The 14,329-nt window shown below is 40.2% G+C and overlaps 2 pseudogenes; one reads left to right on the plus strand and one right to left on the minus strand.

Moving 5' to 3' along the window:
- Positions 1 to 4,709: 4,709 nt before the first annotated feature.
- LOC100621411 (mitogen-activated protein kinase kinase kinase 21 pseudogene) lies at positions 4,710 to 7,787 on the minus strand (annotated as a pseudogene).
- Positions 7,788 to 9,986: 2,199 nt separating this feature from the next.
- Positions 9,987 to 10,913, plus strand: LOC100621306 (olfactory receptor 10AG1-like; annotated as a pseudogene).
- Positions 10,914 to 14,329: the final 3,416 nt, after the last annotated feature.

The raw sequence follows: 14,329 nt of genomic DNA on the forward strand, positions 1-14,329 counted from the left end.
CAAAATCCAACACCCATTTCTGATAAAAAGCCTTCAGAAAGTGTGCATAATGGGAACCTATCTCAACATGATAAAGGCCATATACGACAAACCCACAACTAATATCATTCTCAATTGTGAAAAGCTGAACGAATTCCCAACAAGATCAGGAAGAAGACTAGGATGTCAGCTCTTGCCACTACTCTTCAACATAGTTCTGGAAGTCCTAGCCACAGAAATCAGAGAAGAAAAAGATATAAAAGGAATCCAAATTGGAAAGGAAGAAGTAAAACTATTCCTATTTGCAGATGACATGATACTATACCTAGAGAATCCTAAAGACTCTACCAGAAAACTGTTAGAGCTTATCCACAAGTTTGGCAAAGTTGCAGGATACAAAATTAATACACAGAAATCAATGGCATTTCTGTACACTAACAATAAGAGATCAGAAAGAGAAATTAGGGAAGCAATCCTGTTTACCATCACATCCAAAAGAATAAAATACCTAGGAGTAAACCTACCGAAAGAGACAAAAGACCTGTACTCTGAAAACTATAAGACACTGATGAAAGAAATAAAAGATGACACAAATATATGGTAAGATGTACCATGCTTATGGATTGTAAGAGTTAATATTATCAAAATGGCCATACTACCCAAGGAAATCTACAGATTCAAGGCAATCCCTATCAAATTACCAAAGACATTTTTCACAGTATTCGAACAAAATATGTGAGAGTTTGTTTGGAAGCACAAAAGACCCAGACTAACCAAAGACATCCTGAAAAAGAAAAATGGAGCTGGAGGAATCAGGCTCCCAGACTTCAGACTATACTACAAAGCAACAATCATCAAAATCACATGGTACTGGCACAAAGACAGAAATATTGATCAGAGGAACAGGATAGAAAGCCCAGAATTAAACCCATGCACCTACAGCCAACTAATCTATGACAAAGGAGACAAGAATATACAATGAAGAAAGGACAGCTTGTTCAATAAATGATGCTGGGAAAACTGGACAGCCATATGAAAAAGAATGAAATGAGAACACTCCCTAACACCATACACAAAAATAAACTCCAAATGGATTAAAGACCTAGATCTAAGACTAGACACAATAAAAGTCTTAGAGGAAAACATAGCTCAAACACTCTCTGACATAAATGACAGCAGCATCTTCTCAGATCCACCTCTCAGAGTCATGACAATAAAAAGAAAAATAAACAAATGGGCTCTAAGCAAACTTCAAAGTTTCTGCAGAGCAAAGGAAACCCTAAACAAAACAAAAAAGACAACCCACAAAACCCCATGTGCAAAAATCTTTGCAAGTGATTCAACTAAAAAGGGATTAATCTCCAAAATTCATAAACACCTTCTGCAGCTCCATACCAAAAAAACAAACAACCCCATCCAAAAGTGGGCAGAAGATCTAAACAGACAATTCTCCAAAGAAGACATACAGATGGCCGAGAAACACATGAAAAGATGTTCAGCATCACTCATTATTAGAGAAATGCAAATCAAAACCCTCTGAGGTACCACCTTACACCAGCCAGAATGGCCATCATCCAAAAGTCGACAAACAATAAGTGCTGGAGAGAGTGTGGAGAAAAATGAACCTTAGCACACTGTTGGTGGGATTGTAAATTGGTGCAACCACTGTGGAAAACAGTATGAAGATTCGTCAGAAAACTAAACATTTGATCCAGCAATCCCACTCTTGGGCATCTATTCATAGAAAACTAGGACTCGCAAAGACACATGTACTCTGATGTTCATTGCAGCACTATTTACAATAGCCAAGACATGGAAACAACCTAAATGTCCATCGACAGAGGAGTGGGTCCAGAAGATGTGGTACATACACACAATGGAATATTACTCAGCTATCAAAACAACGTAATACCAGCATTTTTAGCAACATGGATGGACCTAGAAACTATCATGCTAAGTGAAGTCAGCCATACAATGAGACACCAACACCAAATGCTTTCACTGACATGTGGAATATGAAAAAAGGACAGACGGAACTTCTTTGCAGAACAGATGCTGACTCACAGACATTGAAAAACTTATGGTCTCCAGAGGAGACAGTTTGGGGGGTGGGGGGATGTGCTTGGGCTGTGGGATTGAAATCCTGTGAAATCAGATTGTTATGATCATTATACAACTACAGATGTGATAAATTCATTTGAGTAATAAAAAAAAGGAAAAAAAAAGAAAAGAAATAACCAGATTCCGCTGTGTACTAATACATAGGGAAAATCACAAATGTGCAATAGATCTCATCCAAAAATAATTATCTGTAATACCATGTGATATTGAGTACTTATGTCATGATTATCTTTTTAATACAGCTTCCTTTTAAAATTTATCATAATGTGGAGTCAACTAAAATAAAACTATATAGGAACAGGAGCAGAATACAGGAATAAGAGAGACAGTTCATTCCCCCACCCTCACACACGACACACACACAAACATACAAGCCATGTTTTGGTAGAAGCAAAACTGAAAACAATTTCTACGTTTTGTGGTTCATGTATTAGTGTAAGCATACATTTCATTTATTTTTAATGGAAAGTTCCCTGACCCAAATGACTGAATATGAAGCAGCTGACCACACTTTCAAATGTAATACAATTTTGAGGAAACCAAATCTGTTACATAAGTTAATAATCACCCAAATGTGAAGCCAAATCACAGAACAGACCATAATACAACAAAATGTAATTAAGTACCTGAGATTTTGCTGCAAGAGTTTTAAATACGAGACCATCTTCCTTGGGGAAAAGGCACTTCTATTAGTATAATCCTTTCACACCTGTTCCTCATTTGCTACGGAATATTTGTTAGATGACTAAGATGTTCCCAAATTGCCAAATAATCTAATTTTCCTTTCATCTTCCACTATAGTTAGATATTTTATCACATCTGGTTTAATATAAATCACTGAACTTTCGGTTATTCAGTAAAACTTTAACAAGGTAAAATTTTAAATGATATATCAAGTAATGTTTAAATTTTAAATATTTATTTCTGATCATCTGAATGTTAGGCTTAGTGATAGAGGCCTAACAAATTTAACAAAGAAACCCTGGCAAATTTCCCAAGCTTGTGGATAGTCATTTCAGTAGCTTAATAACTCTGGGGTCTATTTTTATTCCAGCTGTATGATTTATAAAAGTGACTCATAATTATAAATCATTTAAAAACCTTATCTGCTATCCAAAGATTCATTTTATAAATCCACATCTGAAAATAATCTATATCACTGCTTTCTAAAGTATCAACTTAATCTCACCCAACAGATATCTATCATTTATTCCAAATTTAACTGGTTTTTGTTTGTTTTGATTTTTTTTAAGGGCTGCACCCATGGCACATGCAAGTTCCCAGGCTAGGAGTCAAATCAGAGCTGTAACTGCCAGCCTACACCACAGCCACAGCAGTGCCACATCCTTAACTCACTGAGCAAGGCCAGGGATTGAATATACATCCTCATGGATAATAGTCGGATTCATTTCTGCTGCACCACAATGGGAAGTGAAATGTGAAATAACTGTTTTAAAATTCTTAGGGAGTTCCCTTTTGGTGCAGTGGGTTAAGCATCCAGCATTGTCACTGTATCAGCTTGGTCTTGCTGTGGCTCAGGTTCAAAGCCTCCTAGGAACTTCCACATGCCATGGGTGTGGCCAAAAAACCCCCCCAAATTAAATAGTACTGTTGTTTCTTCACTTTGCAGTGTTTCTCTCTAACCATATTTGGGATGATTAAGATAACTATGCATTTAATTAGATAAAAATAAATTTATGTGACATGAATGTTTACAATACATGACACATGTGTCAATTAATTAAAAACAATTCTATGACAAAAAGAAAAGATTTACACGCTGGATACAAAATTGATGGCTACTGATGAAGGAAGGCCCTTTCTATAGGAGGAATCTATAGTGAGCTCCTCTCAGCTGCATGATCTGAATCAAATGTCAAAAAAAAAAATCTCTACGGAATGAATCAAATGAATTGATTCTATTCTGGAGTTCTAATGGATAAAATTTTGACAAGTTACATTCAGTAAAACTTGACAAGTTACATTCAGTAAAATTTTCTCAAAGGGAGAAATATTGCATATTTTAGGTGAGATTTGGGCATACATTATCAGCCTTTTGCTGAGTTTAGAAATCTGCCTATTTTAGTCATCAATTCTGTTTAAATAGACATCTTTACTTATTAATATAACATTATTCTTGGCCTTTTGTTGCACAAATAACAAAAAAAGAGAAAGACATGAAAAAGAGGAAAAAAATGATGGGAAAGGAAAATTGAAAATGAAAGAAGGAAGGAAACACGAAATAAGAAAATAGAATTGACACACCCCTTACAATGTCTGCATTTGGACAAAGAGTTAAGTGGAAACACACCAATCACTTAAATTTGTGCTTAAATGGTGTTTTATACTGTTGCACATTTCTCACTTTCCACACACGTGTAGTATTTCAAGTTCTAGGTAAGAATCCAGTGGAAAAACAGCCAACAGCAAACACATACATTTTTGGAGAAGGTAGACATCCATTATTATTTTAGTAACATGACCACAGCTTTGAAAGCTCAGCAGCATGAAACAATTCAAAGATAGACACATTGTTTTAGTTTGTTCACCTTAAAAAAAAAAAAAAAAAGAAGTAGAGGAAGAAGAAATGTTTGAACAACATAAGGAACTTAAGACAGAATTTCTTTCTCCAGTTGGTACTGGGTGGGGGGGTGCAGCTCTGCTCCCCATCCTGCACAGGGGCACCATGCAGTCCCTGGTCTGGCCCTCCACCTCTGCATCCAGTAGGCAAGGCATCTACTCCCTAGTTCTCTCCTTTCTGCCCAGGGCTTTGTCGGGGACTAGGTGCTGGACTGCCCACCACAGGGTTGGCCTGGGCTGGCCTGGGCTGGCCTGAGCAGGCAGTGACCCTCTTCCATGAGGGAAGGCCTGCGAAGCACCCACAGGGCTTCTCTGGGAGGGAGGCAAAGCAGTGACACCACGTGGATAGCTCTTTGTTTTTCTGGTGAGACCTCACGTGGCAGCTCGCTGTGAGGTCCAGACCCAGAGGTGGGCATCCTCCAAACCAATGCAGGGGGCAGTTCTGAGGCTCTGGGGGTTGAGATGAGAGAGGCACCAGCTGGGGGCTGGAAAGCACATCCATCAGACATGGTCTGGTGGTGATGTGCTGCTCTCTCTTTTGAAGCAGAAGAAGGCACGTCCCCATGAACCCTCACTACGAAGGAAGGAGCCAGGTTTCCCCACACATTAAGACGGTCTCCAGTACTATAATGGGGACTGACTCCTCAGCCCTCCCTCCAAAGCCAGGGCAAGGAGCTGTAGAGGGCATGTTGGGTTCACCAGGGGTGTGTGTTCTGCTCTCAAATATATCTTTGCCATCAGTCTGCAGCAGGCACTTGGTGAAGAGAGAAAGCATGAACAGAAGGTCTACTGCACTGGAAAGAGCAGGCATGGGGGTGCCGCTGGCCCCCTCACCTGAGGTCAGCAGCCTTTTGGCAGGGCTGGCACCACTGCGAGGCTTTGGAGCCCACTGGAAGATTCCTTCATGCTTTTTCCTTTCCTCCTTGGGTGGGGGCTCTTCAGTGGCCTGTGCTTTGGTGAGCTGATATCTAGGCCCAGAGCACAGTGCAGCCATATGAAGCAGACTCCATCTTCTTCCTCTGGGGGTGTCTGCTCAGGCTGTTTGGGGTGTCCCCTGAGGAATCCTGGTGGGAGGGCTTACAGGGACTCCATCCTCCCAGCTTTCCACTTCCATTGGATTCTCTCTCTGGCCATCTTTCCAAAGAGTTAGATCAACATAAGCTTGACTCGGTGATTTTATCTGCTTTGGTTTTCTGTGTTCCAGTCCATCAGGGGTAGGCTTTGTCTCTTCACAAACACCTGACTGGTCCACCAATGAAGAAGCCAACCACACAGTTTTCTGATATTTTATTAAGACAGTTGACCAAGAACTGTTGCCATCTGAGAGAGGTCTTATTCTTTCTTTGCAATCAGCTCTCTCTTTCATTTGAATCAAATTTTGTCCCCAATTACAACACTTTTTTTGAAATTCCTTCTTACAACTTCAAATTCTTCTTGTCGACAGACCGTGTTCCTTCCCCAAGTTTTATTGCTGTCATCTGAGGTCAGCTGTATAGCTCAGAGTCATAGGATCACCGTGGGGCTACTGGGCTGGATGGAGCTGCTGCTGTTCAAATTCCTTAATTTGTCCAGTTTGGGGGAGGCCTGCACCGTGATTTTGAGCTGGAAGTCTGAAGGTAAACTTATTCAATGCCAATCTTTGAGCTTTAAGTGGCTTCTCTTGAACTTGCCCTTCCTCTTCTTTACATTGGGATTCTCCTGGTTCAACTGGAAGATGAGGATGTTTAGCTCGAGCTCTAGCACTTCCATCTCCTGCTCTGCCAGCTGCTGCTCCCACTGCCTGAGCAGCTTCACATGTGACTTCTGCTGTAGTGTGACCCTCATCAACTCCTCCTCCCATGACCGCAGATCCTTCTCCTTGGTTCTCAACTCATCAAACATCGGTTGAATTTTCAGCTTCCAGTCATCTTGCATGGAATTAAAAGATTCTTGAGGCATTACAGTCATAACCGCACTTTCGATAGCAGTCAACTGTTCAAGGATAGCGGCATCTCAGGGTCCTGCTCCCAGCATTCTTTCATGAGCATGGCAAAGGGCTCAGAGGAGGTGGATAGAATGGGCAGAATGAGCTTGTTGACCACGAGCCAACAGGCCACAGCGAAGCCATCAATTTCACGATAGGGTAGCTTGCCGTGAGCAGTTCCCACAGCGGCACTCCATAGATCTAGATGTCACTTCCCTTGAAAACAAAGAAGACTTGATGAATTCCAGGCTATCCGGGCATATGGGCACACTGGGCTCATTCTGGTGGTCTGGTGCCATTCTCTCGCTAACCCAAAGTCTGTGATCTTCAACGTCTTATTGCAGACGTCATCATGCTCGATCTTCTCCACTACCAAATGTTGCTGGACTTGAGATCTCTGTGCAGGATGGCACCACGACCTCCTCCTGTAGGTAGAGCATGCCCCGAGATCTGCACCGCCCAGTTGACCAGCACGTGTGTGGGGATGCCTGGCAGCGGTTCAACACTCTGCTGGCTAAGGCGAACTCGAGCACCAGGCAAAGGTGAGGCTGCCTCAGGCACACGCCAAGCAGTTGGATGATGTTGGGGTGCCGCAGCATGGCTAATAGCTTGGCCTCCCGCCGCACACTCTCGGCGGTCGCCGCCGCCGCCGCCGCCACGTCTTGCTCTGTGTCCCAGCGCACCCCCTTCACCGCCACCTCCTGGCCCTGCCAGGTGGCGCAGTACACCTGACGGAAGCTGCCAGCCTGAGGAGCTTCCTGAGCTGCAGCAGCTTGAAGTCGTCGTGCACCAGAGAACCGGCCCCTGCGGCGGCAGCCTGGCGGGCGCCTGGGCGGCACTGCACCATGTAGTTAGCCGGTAAGATGCCCAGGCGTCGCTGCACCTGCCTGGTCCAACAGCCCTAGTACCCCGACATGGGGGCATCCTGGGACAGTACTTCCACCAGCTGTCCACGTCGCAGGCTCAGCTTTCCTCGTCAAGCGCCGAGTAAGTAGTCTTATAGAGCCGCCCACAGCCTCGCATCCGCCGCGGCTGAGCCAGAGCCAAAGTGGGAGGCGGACAACGAAGATGAGGAGGAGGCGGGGGCGCCCCGCGCGAGGGATCCCGGCCTGTCAACCGCGACCTGGGCGCCTGGCAAGGCCATGGAGAGCGGCGGCGAGGGTGGAGCGCGGGGCAGCGGGCTTAGCCTCCGGGGATTGGGAGGCACGCATTTTACTGCGGGGTCACTGCCAGAGCCCAGGAAGGCATGGAGGAGGAATTGGGGCTGGGGGACGGCGGGTGTTCACAGGCTCACTATCCCAAGGCCCTGGTCCCAGCCCGCATTCCTCCTCAGGCTCCTCTGCTGCGCGGTGGTCCCCGCAGATGCCAGCGCTGTAGCTCCATGGTGGCGCATTCTCCTTTGTTCTATTTTTATGTTTCAGTGATTGCTATGCTGGGTTGTGTTGTTGTGTGAAAAAGAATATATATATATATATATATATATATACCTGGTATCACGCTGGAAATATCGTTTATAACTTACATTTTCCACCTGGTGTTATATCTTTAAGATTTGTTTTTATGGATAGTGTCCAGCCATCTACCCATCTGTCTATCCACTTATCCATGTTCACCCATCCAGTCATCCATCCATTCAACATTTTGCTTTATTGTTTGGTCTCTGTTTTGAGCAATACTGTTATATCTTTTGCAGTATGCATTTGAATCTGACAGCATTAATGGCCTGAACCTAGCCAGAACACAGATTGGAACTTTAACCCATGTCTTAAATTCACACTCACCCCATGTCTGCAAGGCTGACTAATAATTCAAGTAGTCAGTGTAGGAGGATGGGCTTTGATGCATTCTTTGATATGGCTATTGATTATCATTTGAAATTCAAGGTCCCCAGAAAGTAATATTCCCACAGGTCTTGTTTACTATAGGAAATGTGCCTTTCCCACAGGCCTTGTTTACTATAGGAACTGTAGTTACACCCCCATGGACCTTAATTTCTAACCCACTCCTTAACTGTTATAAAATAAATGATAGGAATGGTGACTTGGTCTAAGAGAAGAGTAGGGCAAAGAAAGGATAAAAACTTATGGGACATTTCCACCCCTAAAATTCCTATTGGACAAAGACTGATATAGGTAACTGGGCAAGGCCAATAAGGGAAAACCATATCTTTCTGGACCCCATGTTGGTACCTCCCCCTTATCTTTAAGGGACAAAAACCCCCATAGTACAATAGAGAGCAAGGGCTCTTCTCCCTCCCAGCATCCCTGAGTGCTATTTGCTTTCCTGTAATAAAGACTTTGCTTGCTTGCTGCCTGTGTGTTTGTGAAGTTCATAATTTGGCTGCATGAACAAGAACCTATATTCTGGTCACATCTTTCTGGTATCTGTTTGACTTTTGTAGCCCGTGTTCTAATATTGTTTATGGGACTCAATCAAATCCAGTCATTAACAGAGAAGGTGTTGGATACAATATTGGACTACCTTGGTGATCTTCTGCTTTATTTATTTTACTTTTTCCTAGGAACATTTAATTTTGGCTGAATATAAGTCACTATTCCCAAATATTAGTAGCATTAAATTTTCATAAAGGCCAAAAGTTGTGTTTTTTAAGCAATGTGATATATTTTAATTTAAAAAAAAATTAGAAAGATCATTGCTGGAAACTTACAGGGTGTTGAAAATTAAAAAAAAAACAACAGCTGGCTTTTATATTCTTATAGTTATAATAATCCTTTCTCACTTATTGGAAAAAACAATTATAATAGTAATTTCTATTTTAAATTTAATTTTCAAGCATCTATAGAGTAACATACTAGGGCAGAGCCTTGTGCTATATTCTTTACAGACTGAATCACTGCATATATTGGCAAAAGTACAAGAGATGTAAATAGTGGAACATTGCATTGAACATTACAGGAGAGATATTATTTATGGGCTGGATTTATTGGCAAAAAAATTATGGAAGTGGTCTGCTAATAATGGCTGAATTTGAGTTTTTACCAGAAGAAGCAGGTCATCTGAATACTCCCTTCTCATATCATAATTTAAATTAAAATATATAGGCTTATGGCTCATATTGGTATAATTAAAATACAGATCTAACATGGAACATAATTTAAACAATTTATTTATTGAATTGATTTTTTTTCTCCAGATGAGTTTATAGCTCCTGGTTTCACATTGAATCTCCCAGAATCACAGAACAAAAGTGTGACAAATAACTCAGAATTTATTACAACCAAAGCCAATTTCGTGATCCAATTATTAAAGAAGAAAATGCACTTAAGAAATGTAAATCCAGACAGAAAATGATTTGAAACTCACAAAAACAAATCTTACTGTAATGATGGAATTTGTTCTTTTGGGCTTTGCTGATATTCTCCAATATCACTGGTTCTTTTTAGGGGTTTTCTTAGTCATCTATTTGATTATCCTGGTAGGGAATGGCATCATTATTCTAATAACTAATTAGATGCCACTTTTCAGACCCCCATGTATTTTTTCCTCAGTAATTTTTCCTTCCTAGAAATCTGTTATGTATCCGTTACTCTTACCAGGATGCTCATGGAACTTTGGACCCAGAAAAGAAATAACTCTTTTTTTACCTATACTATACAAATGTGTTTCTTCCTTATGCTGGAGTCACATAATGTTTCCTTCTGGCTGTGATGGCCTATGACCACTATGTGGCCATGTGTAACCTTCTAAACTCCCCTCTAGTCATGAACCTCAATATCTCTGTCCAGCTGCTGGTTTCCTCGTAGGACCTCCAATCCAGATAGGACAAACACGCCAGATTTTCTCTCTGCCCTTTTGTGGTTCTAACCAAATCAATCACTTCTTCTGTGATATTCCGCCATTATGGAAGCTGGCATGTGGAGACATCTTTGTGAATGAGCTAGTGGTCTATGTATGTGCTATACTGTTTGTTACTCTTCCTTTTATGTTGATTCTTGGTATCTGTATCAGAATTATCTCCACCATCTTGAAGTCGCCATCAAAAACAGGGCGAACCAAAGCCTCTTTCACTTGGTCTTCCCATATCATAGTTGTGATTTTATTCTATGGATCAGACACTGTCACCTATTTAAAACCTAAATCCAATCAGTGTGAAGGAATAGACAAACTCTTCTCTTTTTTTTATACAATGTTGACTCCATTGTTTAATCCTATGATACACAGTCTATGGAACAAAGATATTAGAAAGGCGATAAGAAAATTTCTTCCCTGGAATTCCCATCATGGCTCAGTGGTTAATGAACCCAAGTAGCATCCATGAGGATGCATGTTTGATCCCTAGACTCGCTCAGTGGGTTAAGGATCAGGCATTTCCATGAGCTGTGGTGGAGGTTGCAGACACGGCTTAGATCTGGCATTGCAGTGGCTCTGGAATATGCCAGCTGCTACAACTCCAATTTGACCCCTACCCTGGGAACCTCCACATGAAACAGGTGCATCCCCAGAGACAAAATGACAAAAAAATTGCTTCCTAAATTATCAGCATTGAGACATTTGAAATAATACAATTTATTCTTTAATATATTTAATTTGTATTGTAAACATAATTGAAATCTATTTTCTGTAATGTTCTAATATATTTAATAAGATAACAATGTAATTTCTTTTTAATAGGAGCTTATGTCCTCAGAGTTAAGGCAGTTGTCTTCATTTATTTAGTAATGTTTTACTTTTAAAGGTCAGTTTCCCCTCTTACTGTAAATTAGTGAATAGAGATGTATAATTAAACAAGATGATGTGATATGCAATATGTTCTTTGTTTGAAATTACACCATTTTTCTATTTTATTAATGTCTTTGTATGCACTATCATAACATTATTAAAGAGAAAAAATATTAGATGCATATTCATTACAAATTGATTCCCTCACAGGAAAAAAAAAAGCCTAAATTCATAAGGATATAAGTGTAAGAAGTAGTGATACAAACAATTTATGTGTAATAATGTCTATAGAATTACTATTTTTCTAATGCAAAAAGGAGCATGAATGCTCACATTGAGAAATATTTTAATAAATATCATGAGTAAAACTAATAGAAAAGTATGGAGTCATTAAAAATCATGTTACATCTATATGATAATGGTCCCTAACAAATAATTTCCTCTTGCATCCATTTTTTTTGTTATCCTTCCTAGACTGACTCTATTTATGTGATTACCTTTGGCCAGGGGAATATTAGTACACATGAATAGCACTTCATCATTCCAACTTGTCCTCTGCAATAATGGAAATCTTTCCATCCCTGTGTCAGTTCTAATGGTTTCCATTTGGACTTTCCCATCATAATACCCCTCACTCCATAGTTCAGTGATCTAATGAGGGGACTCTGCCAACTGCTAAGTGTTTATATTCCAATTATGCATTCCCGAACTGGGAAGACAAGTACAGCATGGGTTCAGATACCCACTGGACTCATTGTGAGATGGACTTGAACTAAAACTCTCTTAATCACTTGCCTTCTATAAAATTCCACTCTTACTGGAAGGCCATAATTATATTTTGCGTCTCCACTGAAATGAATGTCAGTTCAGCGTCAGTGTTCAGTAGTTCCAGAACTACTTCCCCAGTCAGGTAACCTGGAAATTCTTTAGGTCCCTTTGGGAAGGGTTGGGGTAAATATTACTAATGTAAATTCTGGGTATTTTACTATTCCTTAAGGGGAACTCCGCATTGAAAGATTTCTGGTTCTGTAAACTGGCTCAAGTCTGGGAAATAAGGATCTGTGACTGTCTGTTTTAGTAACTTTAGTCAGACTTTTGTTCACTTTATCTAATTGTTTCTGCTTATGTGGATCAAATAAGAGTTTAGTAGGTTTCTTATCTATTTTACTTCTAAGAAAACCATGATAAATTAGCCAATGTCATAGGTCTGTATGGATCAAACTAGTCTGACTCTGCTGTCCCTTGCAATAACTAGGACCACCTCACTTTTTTTTCCCAGCTACATCTGTGGTGTGTGGAAGTTCCCAAGACAGGCATGGAACTTCTGCCACAGATGTAACCATAGCCACTGTGGTGACAACATTGTATTCCTGAGTCACAGGAATGCTAATGACCACCCTACTTTTGAAAGTTGAGTGCTGCCAGGTGGCTCCTGTCACTCTGAGATCCAATTTATATCACCACATTTAGAATTTCCAGTTTAGTGGCTGTAGCCTTTGTAAGATCTGGCCTATGGAGAAGAAGAATCATGGATATCTTCAAGAATGCTGGAGCTCCCTTCACAAATGTATGTCTCACCTTGCTGGTGAAAGATATATCTTTTACATATTCCCCAGTGTGAGTAAATAGATCTTAAAAGAGAACTCCACCCTAACAATCCAGTCTCCCTAGGACATTGAGTCACTACCTTCAACCAAGGCAGACTCACAGTTACCCATTAGCTCACCTTTTGTGGCAAGATTTATCCAACTGAACAATCAAACCTGTTAGAACTCTTCTTATCTATGCTATCTACAACATGAAAGAAGAATCTTGGCTTAGCAGGCCCTAGCATAAATGTGATCTGATCTAACATTATGTTCCTTCCATAATTGTCCCTCATCCTTAATAGCCACACATGTCCCCCATGTCACTGTCTATATAAATTAGAGAAATCAGTTCTTTCAGAGTGTAGTGTACTTCTATATAAGTCATACTTCCTAAGTTTATGGGCTTATGGCACTCCTGTCTAGTTATAGGTCCAGAAGCAAAGAAAGGTACAGGAGGTGGGTCCTGATAAGAGTTAGCATTGAATTGCATAATGACAGCCTCAGAAGAGGCCATAACATTTCCCTAAGCCATTGCAGAGTTATCTGCATTATCTTCAGAGTTATCTCCAACAAAGTGATCAGAATGGTAACACTACTTCTATTGGCCATATAGACCTATCAAAATTTAGAGGATCCATGTCCCAACTTCATCAGGGACTACTCACATGTTCTTGTTACAGTTTTAAGGATTCAATTTATTTTTTATGTACTTATGTATTTTTTTTACAGTGCAACCATTTTAACAGTAGATTCTCCACAAAGATGAGAGATTCTGGGGTGTGTTTTCAGAAAACTCATTTCTGCAGCTACTGGAGATAAGAGCATGCACTGAAACTTTGAAGCCACATATTTTTCTTTTCCCAGAAATTTCCTCCCAGGTTCATGTAAAACATTTTCTTAATATATAGAATAAATTGCTTTTTAAATGTGGGGTTACCAAACATAAAAAAAGACTCGTTTACTCCTTAAAGAATTATACAGTGCAAATATATAAATAATCCAATTTTTGATTTCTGTTACTTCAGACCACTGACAACATTACACATGAAAACATACATATGTACACAAATGTATTCTAAAAATTCTAGTTAATATGAATGGTTATATTAATAATGTATCTTATAAAAGAATCAATTATTAGAATTAAAATGCATTAATGTATTATTTGAACATTAAAATACATTTATGATTTTAAAAGTTTGGAGTTCTCTTATGGTACAGTAGGTTAAAGATCCAGAGTTGTAAACACAGTGGCTTGGGTTGCTGCTGTGGCACAGGTTTGATCCCTGGCCTCAGAACTTCCACATGCCTCAGGAATGGCCAATAAATAAATAAATAAATAAATAAATAAAATAAACCATAAAAATTTGTTGTTTTCACTCTCTTTTTCAAGAATCTATATATTACATACAAAATA

This window comes from Sus scrofa, chromosome 10 (genome assembly GCF_054392235.1).
Source record: "Sus scrofa isolate SSC_HxYL_T2T_F1_AM1 chromosome 10, Sscrofa_HxYL_maternal_Yorkshire_Landrace_v2.0, whole genome shotgun sequence".
Classification (NCBI taxonomy): Eukaryota; Metazoa; Chordata; class Mammalia; order Artiodactyla; family Suidae; genus Sus; species Sus scrofa.